This window comes from Biomphalaria glabrata, chromosome 8 (assembly GCF_947242115.1).
Source record: "Biomphalaria glabrata chromosome 8, xgBioGlab47.1, whole genome shotgun sequence".
NCBI lineage: Eukaryota > Metazoa > Mollusca > Gastropoda > Planorbidae > Biomphalaria > Biomphalaria glabrata.
Window position 1 is genome coordinate 21,169,173 of NC_074718.1, and position 14,593 is coordinate 21,183,765.

At 37.3% G+C, this 14,593-nt stretch overlaps 1 protein-coding gene across 1 annotated transcript in view; it reads left to right on the forward strand.

The window, feature by feature from the left end:
* The first annotated feature begins 1,370 nt into the window (after positions 1 to 1,370).
* LOC106066132 (protocadherin alpha-7-like) overlaps positions 1,371 to 14,593 on the forward strand; it is a 71,383-nt gene continuing 58,160 nt past the window's right edge. The window contains exon 1 of the mRNA XM_056038821.1: positions 1,371 to 1,578. The gene's annotated coding sequence lies outside the window, so the exon portion shown is untranslated. The remainder of the gene's footprint in view (positions 1,579 to 14,593) is intronic.

A 14,593-nucleotide genomic window follows, 5' to 3' on the forward strand; every position in this document is an offset into this window, starting at 1 on the left:
TCGTTTTCGATATAAAATCTAAAGCAAACTACTGTCACTTAATTCCAAGAGCGTATTCAAGAGAGGTTACACATTTCTACCAGTGGCGGGGCTCCATTAATAAAGTGCAGTGAATAGTCATCTGCCGAAATTGAAAAACACTAAATGTGGCTCAACAAAGATGGCTAAGATAGATTTTAGGAGTCAGTTATAGAGATCGGGTCTAAATCAAGGAAATCCTATGTCGAAATGGGAGTCGACCCCTTAGTAAGATTGTGACAGAGCGTAGCATGAGGGTTGGGATGACATCCTAGTACAACTTGGCGCAACACATTCATGGAGGTCCTCAGAGCAGGTGGGAAGAGGCTTCAGACATTACCAGTGACAGATTTTTGAGGAAACAGCTTGACGGCGCGGAGGGTCTAAGTCATTAGTTTTCTGAAATAAAACTTTTTAATAGCAGGAAAATGCACTGTTGATACCTCAGAATATGCATTTTGTTGGCTTTCAATAACAGAAATAGTAGTTGGCGGCGGGGCTCGCCACGCGCTGGGGGAGTAGACCCCTTTGCTGGCATTGTCGGGGAATCCATAATTTTCCCACTAACTCCAGAATGAACCTATTCTAGGGCACAATAAACGTCTTATATAAAAAATTTTTTTCGCGAGGTGGGGGAGAAAAAAAATCCCCCCCCAAACCCCCCCGAAAAAAATACTGGCTACGCCCATGATATATATATTTATATTTATAGAGATATACATATAGATATATGTCCCTGATCATTATCGGATAAGAATGTGTTTCCGTTTTCCAGTCTAGCTATAATATGTAGGTCTATATAGGTCTGTGATACTTTTTATAAAAGAGAAATAACACTAACTTTTAACATAACTAAGCGCAGTTGAAATAACTAAATGCAATTGAAAATAACTGTACATTAAAAAGTGTACAAATGCACAGATTTATTGTTTCGTAGGATTGAAGTCTGTTCGTTTAGGATTTAGGATTTACAATCAGAGATAGTTTCGTCTACAAAGAAATACCATGTGCACGTGTGGTTCCAAGAAAACAAAACCCTCTATTTATTCTCACGTTGTAGTGTGTAGCAATCAGAAGTAGCGAGATATAATCCGGTGATATTGAGGTCACACGGAACAATATCATTCTGTTGGCCGTTTTAATGAGATCCCATTATGTATGTGCATCGATTCAACGAGCTTTGAGTACGCTTGAAAAATGCAGAGCACCGCCCCTCGTCCATTCTGTTTAGCGCGCGTCTATCCAATAGCAATGAAGGTAGCGCGAGACACTAAGACATGTGTAAGTTTGCTCCATCCTGGGCGAGGCCTGGAGACATGGAAGTGTAAAAAAAAGGTAACGGAAAAGAAAGTGGTGTGCAAACATTGCACCGGAAACTGTCTCACGCAGGCCCCAGTGCTAAGGGAATTGGTTTCAAGGTTTTAGCATTGAAAACTCGTCACTCAAAATAGATGTTTCTATATAGCTCATCAGAGTGAACTGTGTTAATATTAGACCCTATCTTTAGTAACCAAAATTTAGGATTCCGTCATGTAGGAAATAGGAGAACATTATCTGAAGGTAATTTTTTTTTCAATTGATGTACTGGTAGATAAAAAAAAACAACAACGTCACAACGTACAATGAAATGCTATTTTGTACTTATATATATCTATAATGTTTCTTCATTCATGCATCAACTTCTACTCTGCATTGTTATGAAAAAAGAAATGAATGCTAGTTGTAGGCTGTAAGCTGTATTTAATTGGGCTAATAGCCAAATACCTGTGTAACTACATAGGTTACTTTATTACTCAGTCATTTTTACAAAGCTCACTCTGTCTGCTAAAAAGTTTGTAGGCGTTATTTCTCCCACACCCAATCTCGGATCAAGCTGACATTTCGCACACTTAATTCTTTTACCTGACAAAACAAAAATCAATTTAAAAAATTCACCAATCAGTTCCATTTGGTAATTAATTATTTTGTTTGGTAACGAACAAGAGAAAGAAATTGTACTTGACTGGTGACACAGATTTATTATTGTTATTTTAGATTTATACACATTTAATTACATGACTGATCCAAAGTAATTGATACAACTACGCTTAATATAAGCTTTGATTTTAGTTTTTAAAAAGTATTTTCATATATATATATATATATATATATATATATATATATATATATATATATATATATATATATATATATATATATATATATATATATATATATATTCATGTTTGACGCTACTTTCTGTATAAGCAGTAGATGATCGTTTGCGATGGTGCCACCTGGTGAGATTTGCTTATATTGGTGTCCCCTCCGCCTCATTCCTTTCCATAATAAATACATTTTTTTTTGCTTAAATCTGTTGTTGGTGGAAACATAATAGGGAGAGATATTCACTTCCAGTCTTTGACTAGAACACAACTACACAACGAATGTCTCCAATAAATGTGAGCAAATGTTTGTTAACAATGGCAATGCCCCATCGCCCCTCTTTACGACGACACTGAAGTTAATTAAGTCAGTCACAAACACAATTAGTTCACCATGACAACAACTGTTGACACATGTACTGATCTCGAACACCACTGGTCACGCTTAATAGTAGATGTAATAGTGTGGGCGTTAGATAGAATGATATGTAACAATATAAAATAAAATAATTCGATGTTAAAATAAATGAAACAACTAGGAAACATCCCACCCCCCACCATATTGATAAAGTGTCTAAATAACAAAATCACAAACAAGACATATATTAATCGAACAAAACCTACAATGACAATGTTACTTTGGTGGATTCCCTCAAATCAAGAAAAACAAAATTAGAACAAACTGAATAAAGAGTTGTAATGGTCATGACAAATGGACATTCACAGATAACAAACTCTTTAAATGTACACATAAGTTTCTTTGAAAACTAATACCAATTGATCATAAAATTGTTACCATTTCTGATGGCATTAAAATACATAGAAGCTTGAAAGAAAAACTCTACCAATGTAACCCCAAGCATCAATTATTTGTCTTTTTTCCTGCTTATACAATGAAAAGTGCTCAAGAGAAAACTTGATCCCTACATTCCGTTAGTGAAACTTCATGTGGAAACAATTTTCTACCTTGATGGTCCTATTGTAATGACTACAAATCCTGTATCGCAAGTTGAACTAAATACTTGCTTGTCCAATGTATTCATTTGAATTATATTATAGCCATGGTTAACTTATTAATAATGTACAGCCCATAGAAGTCTATTTGTAATTACAAACATAGCTAATTGAAATTCACTCACAAATATAACATGATTTTATTTGTTTATTTTAAATCTTATATAAACGTTCCAATAAGAAAGTGCATTACTTTATATAAATATATTTATTAATCTAATTTTCAAGTCAGTAGATTCCTGTTATATATTCGAATGTCACTTGGAAAGAAAAAGTTCTGATCTGTTAGTCATGAAATAGAAACGAATGAAGGCAACTTGGGCTACTTCATATTAGAGGAAGTCACTTCTAGCACTCCTTGGTTGTTTCAGTGACGATAAGAGGGGGGTAAAGAACAAAACTCTATATTCAAACAATAGTTTCTTTTTGACGAAGAAATCTCTCTTTAACTCTTTCTCACCGTAATTATTTACCACATTCTGGTGGAAACAACGCTGGTATCGTCAGTTAGGAGAGAAAGAGTTAATTATACCTGTCCCTTCTTACCAATTTTATCATTATGTTAATTTTGCAATTAAAATACAAAGCATATCAATTTCAAATTGACTAGCTACTAAAAAGGTGACTCTATTACACACACACACACACTATCATGCCGTTATAACACAGCAACATCTGCCTCTATCTATAACATTGAAGAGAAACAAGTAGTGACACTCCATATCTCCATCTCTGTCTTGCGAAGACCAGAGCACTCCTTTTAAATGGCCTACAGCTCACTAGCCGGCCTATTCATTTTAATGGACTTCTAGTCCTTGTCATAAGAGAACTTATCTGCATAGATCCTTACCTCCCTCCCCCCTCCATCCCTCTTGTGATCTGGCATGTAGCTGATACTAGTCTGCGATGACGAATCTACTAAGTTTGGACAGATCACCAAAGTCACGCTTTTCTTTCAGTTCAGTACAAGACTTTGGGCCAGGACTCACGCAGAATAATTAAGTAGAGAGAGGAGAGGAGTAATACAAGTGAGGGAGGAGGGTAGACTCCGGTAGAGGGAGAGTTCGAGGAGCTGCTAGTCTCATTGTGTGCTGGGTTCTTTTTTTTCTCACATTGTATGAAGGTTGGTTCTTGTGTTAAGTCAATATCCTACAAGAAAATAACGGACTTCTTTCTTACTAGAACACCATCCGTTTTGTGAACTGACCTATCCCTAGTATGACGTCTGAATGCACTGTCTCGCCCCATTAACCATTAGTTTGAGAATAAATTGGAAATGGAATCATGGATTTGAAAATTGGCAGGTGTTCGAAAGCACATAAAAATCCACTGTTCGGATAAAGAATTCGTATCTGGCATTAAGCAATATATGTCTGATACCTCTATCTCACTACTCAAACCAATGCCCCATCAATCAAGTTATCAAATATTTCTTAGTGTTGGGTGTCTCTTATCAGAGGCAGATAATTATTTGCTCAAAAAATGTTCATAGGGATGGACACACAGTCGCACTTAGCTCATATTGCAATTATACTACTGGCTCCAACATAGTGTCAAATTTCTACGTCTTTCTGGGTAGTGCATTGGTTGGTAGTCAAGTTAGTCAACAAGTACGTGTTAAACGAGATAACACATTTGCGACCATCCCATTGCTTACTTTATTGAACTTGCTAAAGAGAAACTCTACTTTGAAGATGTTGTTACAGACATTATGTTTTGACCGAATCCTGATCCAGCTGTGTATTATTCTTTGGTCTGTTTCCTTGTCCCCACAAACAATTATTGCCACTAATTAATACTTTCTCCTTGACCTTCCAATCTGTCTTGTTGAAAATTTTAAACCAATCAAATACCTTCAATCCGTTTCAGCTTCGTCTTTTGGAAACATTATTATACAGGTTTTATGTACAAAACTTACAGTAAGTCTGTCTGTCTGGTCAAAAGTTTGTACACTTTATTTCTTCCACACCCAAACTCGGATCAAGATGAAATTTTGCACAATTATTTCTTTTACCTGACAATACAAGAATCAATTAAAAACAAAAAAAAGCAACAATTTGATTAGTAACTTATGGTTATTACTTATTTTGTTTGTTATCTCCAACTAGGAAACAAATTGTACTGGACTGAAGTGGTAGTATAAGCTTAATTAGTCCCCTTTATAGGTCGCTCTAAATTGAAACAATGTATACAATCTTCTCTAGTCATAAGTACCTTACTAACAGAGTGGTTAGCCCGTCGGCCCGAGGAAGCGTTCAAATTAAGATCGTTCCCCTATTTTGGTTTTGTCGTAAATGCTTTTAAAAACCAGTTACGGTAAAATCCACCTAGATATCCCTTTGTTTCCTGCCCCTCCTTTTCCTGGTCCATATAAGTGAAAGAATCATAGCGTATTGAGAATGCAAAAAGCATGAAATAGAGCTAAACAAAAACAAGTGATAAAAATATTATTAATAGTACAGATTTATTGCTGTTGATGGGTATCTATTACAAATGTAATTACATGACTGATCCAAACTAATTGATACAGTTACAAGTATAAGTTTTGTTTAAAAAAAAGTATTTTTTTTTGTTGTTGATTTACTAGCCTGTTCCAATGTGCTTGTGACAAACTTGTTCTAGATCTAGTAGTAGTGGAAAGCCGCCAAGTACACTTAAACTTCGGGATTTTTACGACGCCCTTGTCTAGCAATCTCTAATGGGTACCTGACATTAATTGAGGAAAGTTAAAACGTTGTCATTGTGCTGGCCACATGACACTTTCGTTAACCGTCGGACATAGAAACAGAAATACAATTATGTTGGCTACAAAACTCTATGGAAACTATGTCTACATTAGTACTTATTATAATGCCACTACAAATGCCTTATCATCACTGGCGGATCCGGGGGTATGGGCAGTAGGGGCGTTCGCCCCCCCCCTCCTCGGCCTACCCCCACCCCCCGAAAGGCGGGGCGGACGAATTTTAGTAAAGAAATCACACTATTTGTATACGAATTTATTAGTTATTGTAATAATATATACAATATATATACTAATTATTTATATTTAAACCTATTTTTAGATTATTCCCCCCCCGCCCCTATAGCATGTTAGCCGAGTTGGTGGGATGGGGAGTGGCGAGTGGGGGGGGGGCGGTCAAATTTATTTGTAGAAATCACAGTTTGTTAACAGAATAAATTAAATATCTATGTACGGTAATTAAAACTTGTTATTGATATTTTAACCGATCTTTATATTATGTCGCTCCCCTGTTAGCCGATTGGGTGGGGTTGGGGGTGGGGCGAATACATCTACTGCCCTTTCCACCTAAACCCTTTGAGTGCGGGGGCGGTCCTACTTTTATTTAGAAATCATAGTATGTGAAAAAAAATTAGTTGAATTACTAAATAACTAGTCGACCGGCGGCGTAGCATACGCCACTATTTTGCAGGGCTGGCATTAGGTAACCGAACTTATGCGACCGCAGTGGGCCCCGCACTTTCATAGGACCCGCGCTAAATCTAGATGTATAAATTATTAAATTAAACCGTTGTATAACTTATAATAGATTTTTCGCGGCCTCCTGTCGATTTACCAGGAGCTCCTGGAAATCTCCTGAAATTGCAAAATACATGAAAAAGTCATCGAAATCTCCGGAAATTATTAAAAATCTTTTAAAATCTCATACAAATCTCATGAAATATATAGACAAAAATTCTCATTTTGGGGTGTCATTAAATATGGAAAACATTAACAAGTCAAAGCCAAGAAAACAACTGGACCAGGCCTTCAGTAATATCTTAAAGAAAGAAGAAAAAGCTCCAACAGTCAACTCTACATGAGCTCAATACTGCCCTAAAAAGCCTCAAGTCAAGAAAATCCCCTGGACCCGATAAAATAACAAATGAAATGATTCGGGGACTAGGACCACAGGCCCAAAACTGTATACTTAACTTTGTCAACCATACATGGAAAACTGGAGACATACCACGGGAATGGAGAACCGCAAACATAATACCCATCTTAAAGAAAAATAAACCACCTGGAGACCCAAAAAGTTATAGACCAATATCTCTAACATCCAACATTGGCAAAATGGCAGAAAAAATGTTCAATAACCGATTTTATTGGTGGCTAGAAAGTACTTGCTCACTCCACAATGCACAAGCTGGCTTCAGGAAAGCAAGTAGAACAGAAGACCACCTCTTTCGTTTTATCCAGGACACAGTAGAAGGGTTTCATGAAAACAAGCACACTACAGCAGTATGATAGAGTGTGGAGAAAAGGTCTATTTTTGAAGATGAAAAAAATGGGCATCCATGGAAAAATGTACAGCTGGATCAGGGCATTCTTAAAAAATAGAACCATCCAAACCCGATTCGAAGGTGCCATCTCTAGTAAAAAAAAGTTTGGAAGAAGGACTACCACAAGGTTCAGCCCTTAGCTGCACTCTCTTTCTAATCTTCATGAATGACCTCCCGGACCTCATTTCGGTCAATAAGGCACTTTACGCAGACGACCTTTTAATTTGGACTACAGAGAAATATCCAGTGCTGACTAGATCCAAACTAAATAGAGCCCTCACAACTATCTCCACATATTCAAAATTATGGAAAATGGAAATAAACAAAGAAAAGTCAGTTTATTCAATCTTTAGCCACAGCAACAAAACAGCAAAAAGAAACTACATCCTAAAAATAGACTCTCAGCCAATAAATAAAGAAGAAAATCCAACATATCTTGGTGTAAAACTAGACCAAAGACTGTCTCTAAAACACTTTATGGCAGATTTAAAAGAAAAGGCATCACAAAGATTAAACATAATAAAACACCTAGCAGGAACATCCTGGGGAGCTGAAAAGAAAACCTTAAGACAGTTATACACTGGATATGTCAGATCTGTAATGGATAACTGTCTCTCCATACAAGTAGCTGCCAACAAAACCTATCAATCATCATTAGATACAATCCAAAACCAAGCCTTGCGGTTAATTAGTGGAGGTATGAGAACTACTCCCACAGCAGCCTGTGAAATAGACTCCAATATTGAACCTCTTAAGTTAAGGCGCAACAGAGCAACATTAGAAGCTATTGAGAGATACAGAAGGTTGGAGGACGATCATCCAAATAAATTACTAACACAGAGAAATAGGAAACACAACCAAAGAAAGCAAAGGACTCTGATCCAGCTTACTGACGAACTAGCCCTAAAACACCACCTACCCAATAACAGAGAAAAAATTACCAGGTTTTCAAACATTACACCCGGACTAAACTACAAACAACCAACCATCAAAACACATTTACTAAATAACACCTTAACAAAAGAATCAAATCCACTGGAGCTCAAAGTAGGCACGCTTGAAACAATCGAAAGCTATCAAAAAACAGCTATCCATATTTATACAGACGGATCGGCTTTCAAAGCTACCATCAATGCTGGTCTTGGTGCCTTCCTGGTCTTCCCTAAAAATAAACACTTTGATATAAGCGCACCCTGTGGTGATTACTGCTCAAACTTCCAAGCCGAAATTGAGGCAATTACCATAGCACTCCAGACAGTGGAAAACAAATTATATGAAGGAGTGCAACCACCATCAGATATTGTTGTCTTTACAGACTCCCAATCTACTCTGCAAGCACTTAACAGCAGCACCTCAAACAGCCCAAGAGAGTTGACAACACTCATTGTGATAATCCACCAGATGATATCAAAATTAAATATCAATATTACACTCCAGTGGATCCTTGGACACATTGGCATCATGGGAAATGAAATGCAGATAAGCTATCAAAGGCAGGTTCATCTATGGAACAACCAGATAGACCTGTTAGCTACCTCACCCTAAGGTCAATGTTAGTCAACAATCACAAAGAGGAGTGGCTCAACCAATGGGCATCAGGAAACACAGGCAGAGCCATGTACAGAGAAATGACTACGCCTAACAAACTGGACAGTATTAACTTCCTCCCCCGCAAAGAACAATCTACAATCTTCCAACTAAGAACAGGGCACACACCACTATTAAATTACCACCTGAACAAAATAAACTCCACACAACTACCCCTTTGCAGACATTGCGCCCACCCCTTTGAAACCGTAAACCATATCCTCTTTGAATGCCCCTCCCTAATCCACCTTAGGCAGACCCTACTTCCACTACAGCCCAACATAACCAACACCCTTTACGGCAGTGCTGAACAGCTGAAGAAAACAGCACACTTTTTTTCCTTGGCACAGTCTGCAAAAGAGCTCACAGCTCAGCAGCAATAAAGCTGGCTAGAAGAAGAAGAAGAAGAAGAATATGGAAAACGCCAATCCTACGCTCGATGAATAAAAACTGCATTATGCATTAGCCGTAATTGTGTAATCTGGTGAAAGAAGCTTCTCACGCCTCAAACTAATGAAGAATTATTTGAGGTCAATAATTCTCGTAGCTAGATTGAAACATTTGACAATTCCTGCTATTGAGTGTGATCTATGTAGGAAATAAAATTTTTATGATATACTTATGACTTCGCTACACGCAAGGCTCGTAAAGTAGTTTAGTACGTAGTAAAGAATGAATAAAATGCAAAGACGAATTTATTTTCTAATACAAACTCTTAAATTTCACTTATTATCCGTATCCCTGCCCAAACTTGGCCCCGCGAAATCCGTTTCGCATTGGGCTCCACAACGGTTGAGTCAGGACCTGCTTTTTAGTGACGGGTGAATACAGAGTAGATTACTTGTTCTCCCCCCTCCCTCTTTTTTCGTAGCTCTTGAGGTAGAAATAAAAAAAAGAGTGATCTTTCTTGGTCACAACAGTTCGGCCCATTTACTTTGTGACGGGTGAATACTACTTGTTCTCCCCCCCCCTCTTTTTTTTCGTAGGATAACTCTAGTTCTTCCGACTTGCAGAAATAAAAGAGTGATCTTTCCTTTACTTCTTGCTTGCGTGTCCAAACTCTTGAGCCATAAAGAGAATTATATATATACAGATTTTTTTATTATATCGCTACACTTCTGGTATCTTAGCTGATTCGGTTAGGTTGGGGGGGGGGGTGATTGCTTCTACTGCCCTTCCCACCCTAGCCCTCTGTATGGGGGGGGAGCGGTCCTATTTTTATGGAGAAATTATAGATTGTGAACAAAATTAGTTGAATATCTATATAATATAAGCTACATATTGATGTTTTAACCCATTTGTACAATATGTCGCACACAGACTCTGATCTCAAATCTTTAGTAAATATAAAATGAAAAAGGGTTATACCAGGTGGGAGGAGCGATACATGCAATCGCCTTCCGCCCATCGGACAAACGAATACTTCTTTCTTTTTGTATTTTAGTGAAGAAGAAATACTTTGTTTCGGAAAATTTAAAAATCATACGAAATTTAAGATTTAATATAAGAGTAACAATTGAGATGAGTTCGGAACCCATATATTATTTTCCTAGTCACATTTTCCAACCTGATATTTTTGTATTATATAAAAAAAATTCGAGACTATAACTCACAATATATACTTAAATCCTAAAAATGCAAAAAATTTAGAGTAGAATCTAATTGGCCCACTTAATTTCTCCTTCTATTTCCGAAATTTTTTGTTTAGAGCTTTGAATTGTAGTTCTGTAACAAAACAAAGTTACAAACATGCCGATTGAACAAAATGTATCACTTACATGCCGATTGAACAAAATGTATCACTTACAAATGAGCTTTTTTTAAAAATATTTTTTTTCGAATAAGTTTGTGCGGCGGTGATCCATAAAGTCCTTAAAGTCTTAATCTACATATGTGGGGTATCTTATCTTTTCAAGGAACAAATCCGTTGTATTTGCAATGTAGTAAGGGCCTGTAAATTCATATTAGAATATTTTTTAATTAAAACATTATTCAATGTTCAATGAATAATGAGCTGTAGATGTCAGGAGAATGCGTTTCTGCAGTGAAGAAAGCAAGAAAACGCTTTTGGCGCTGGGGCTTCGCCGCGGACCCCACTGGGGAAGCTTACAGTGCTCCCCAGAGCCCCTAGCTGTCAAGAGAAAGGCCTTAACATGGCTGTTTTTTTGTTTTTTTTTGTTTTTGTTTTTTCGACAAAGGTTGAGAACCACTGCTTTAAAAAAATTCTAATATATATATATATATATATATATATATATATATATATATATATATATATATATATATATATATATATATATATATATATATATAAATGCGCGCGTTTATGCTTAGGGTTAGGGTTTACTAGGCTTTAGAGTTAGGGTTTGGAAAAAAATCGCCCCCCCCCCAACTCAAAAGTTCTGGATTCGCTAGTGCTTAACATATCATTAAAAATTAATAATTAAATATAAAGTAATAAGCCTATATATCTAACTGCTCGGAGTGGAATGACAACTACTAGCCTATAGTACCGACGTTAAAAATAATGGACATAATTCTGTGTGATTACAAAGTTATACTTTTCAATGAATAAATAAGCTAACTGCAAGATGTGTTCTGGAGTGTTATGGAAATCTTCCTCAAGAGACTACAACTACAAAAGGAGATAAAGTTATCCAGCTCTCAAGTAATTACGTCACAATTGAAGGAGTGTGCACTGTTGCAGAGAGCATATGAAAAACACTCAAATAAACGTTTTAAGATAAAGAACAAACAGAAATCAAACGGTAGTAGCTCACTGTAACTAAATCATGACACAGGCAAAATAAAAAAAAAATAATAACAAAGCTTATCAAAGGGAAGAACTGTGTAGCCCTTTCAAAACTTAAAATAATATGGAAAGACAAAGGCTTATCCCTCGGCACCAAAATCAGACTGGTCATGGCCACATTTTTATATGCTTGTGAGTCTTGGAGGCTGACTGCTTGAGAGGAAGATCCTAGCAATGGGATTGAGATACTACAGAAGGATCCAATGTATCACATTTGAAGACCACATCACAAACCAAGAGATTAGAGACAGGGTTACTGTAGCGATTGGACCCCATGATGACCTGCTAACTATCGTAAAAACACGCAAGCTAAAAATCTATGGCCATATTACAAGATCTTCGGTGCTCTCAAAGACCTACCTTCAGGGAACTTCTTCTTCTTCTTCTTGAAACTGTCAGGTAGAGTTGAGCCTTCGGCTCTTGGAACTCCAGGCCAGCAAAAGTGAACAAGAGCTCCCTTTCACCGGCCTCAATGGGAACAGTGTACACTGTTCTGTCTGGCGGGGTGTCAAACTCACGGCCAGAAACCGCGTGCACCGGGACCCCTGCCATTTTCCTTTTTCTATACCAGGCTAACCGTGCAGGACACGCCATTTATGTAACGGCTCCTTGAGGAACGGCGCCTGGATTGTGACAAGGTTGTGGGAGCTTTTTTACAACTGCGCACAGTGCAATGAGGATGCTCTCGCACCCCCTTAGGCACTCCCACGGAAGTCTTGTTTAGCTACCCTTTAGCCTAATCGTTTCCTCCTACGATCGTTTCCACCCGGGTGCCACTATGAGGCAGGGTAGCATGCCCGGGTCCTTCAGGGAACAGTAACAGGAAAAAGGAGAAGAGGCAGACAGAGAAAGCAATGAAAGGACAACATAAAAGAATGGAGGGCCGGCCATCGAAAGAGGTTCTAACTAAGACAAAAGACAGAGAGGATTGGTGAAAGACGGTCGACGAATCTTGCATGGTGCCCCAACGGTCCAATAGACTAAGGGATAGGTAAAAGGTAAATATATGTATATATATATATATAGATCATAACTCTGAGATTTCTTTCCCTTGATGAGCAACAAACTAGATTACTTAACTACCTCTTATTAATTAATTAATTGGTTAATTTTTCTTTATTCATTCATACTTTGTTAGGATTAATCAATGATTGTGCAAAGTTTGAACATGATTCGAAAATGTGAAGTGGGAGAAATAAGGTGTACAAAACTTGTACTAGACAGGCGTAGTGAGTTGCTATAAAGTTTCTAGTCAATACATGCTCAGCTAAAGGCCTAGAACACTGGCCTATACAGTTCTTGGTGACGTGCTAGAGTTATTTCTTGACGAGAAGGTTCATAACAAAGACCCAGGTCAACGCAACACTGTCTTCATCTCTGTCATCCGGTGCGCTATTACCATCCGGGGAACTGAAGAATAAATCAAAGTGAATGACACTAGCCAGTGGTCATACTCCCACACAGTACGAACACTGAATTGTGGTGAAATATGGCCTGAAGGCTCAACCGGTTAAGTGCTGACATTTGACTTCTAGTTTGCGCGGTAATCGCTGTACGTTAAGTACCTCACGGCCATTCCAACTGGAGGGACTGACAATTATATGTACTGGTCACTGAACATTCATTAATCTCAACAATTCAAGAGATGGACTCATGGGTTAGTTTAATAATTATAACAAAATTATTTGAACATATAGTAAGAATTTATTTAAAAGAAGTCACATAAAAAATATAAAATTAACCAACAATTCCTCCTTTATTGAGACGATAACTGTTTGTAAGAGCAATGACTCGACTCTTATTAACCAGTGAATGAAAGAGAAAAAAATTTAATTCTTTTACCCCCCACCCCCGAAAAAAATATCCAGGTCAATCTATTGAGGGTAGGCACCTATATACAATGTTGTTTGGTGATCCAGATCCAACAATGACAACATTATAAGACAGTAGTCTAGGCAGTGTAGACCAAAATTTCTAGATTTACATCTATGGTTTAGGAGATTCTAGTTTGATTCTAGGCCTATAGATGATTTAGACTTACAAGACTTTATGAGAGTTTATTCTAGCTTGATTCTAGGCCTATAGATGATCTAGACTTACAAGACTTTATGAGAGTCTATTCTAGCTTGATTCTAGGCCTATAGGTGATCTAGACTTACAAGACTTTATGAGAGTCTATTATAGCTTGATTCTAGGCCTATAGGTGATCTAGACTTACAAGACTTTATGAGAGTCTATTCTAGCTTGATTCTAGGCCTATAGGTGATCTAGACTTACAAGACTTTATGAGAGTCTATTCTAGCTTGATTCTAGGCCTATAGGTGATCTAGACTTACAAGACTTTATGAGAGTCTATTCTAGCTTGATTCTAGGCCTATAGGTGATCTAGACTTACAAGACTTTATGAGAGTCTATTCTAGCTTGATTCTAGGCCTATAGGTGATCTAGACTTACAAGACTAATAAAGGCTCTTGAACGTCTGTTTCTTTCTTTCATTCTTTAATGAAGACACGGGAATAATATGTCTGAGTTGAAGATAAGACCAAATTTAATTTTAGAAGATAATATTTCGAAGAATACAGCGGTCCAATTAGATATTTCCCAGTGTGGCTAATTAATTCCAAAAGATATATTTATTAACTATCAAATTTCTAGGAAAATCGTTCTAGCCCATTTCGAGAATCGTGTCCACGCAGGTTTTGTTTCCGACCTTTTTTTTTCTAATGAAGAA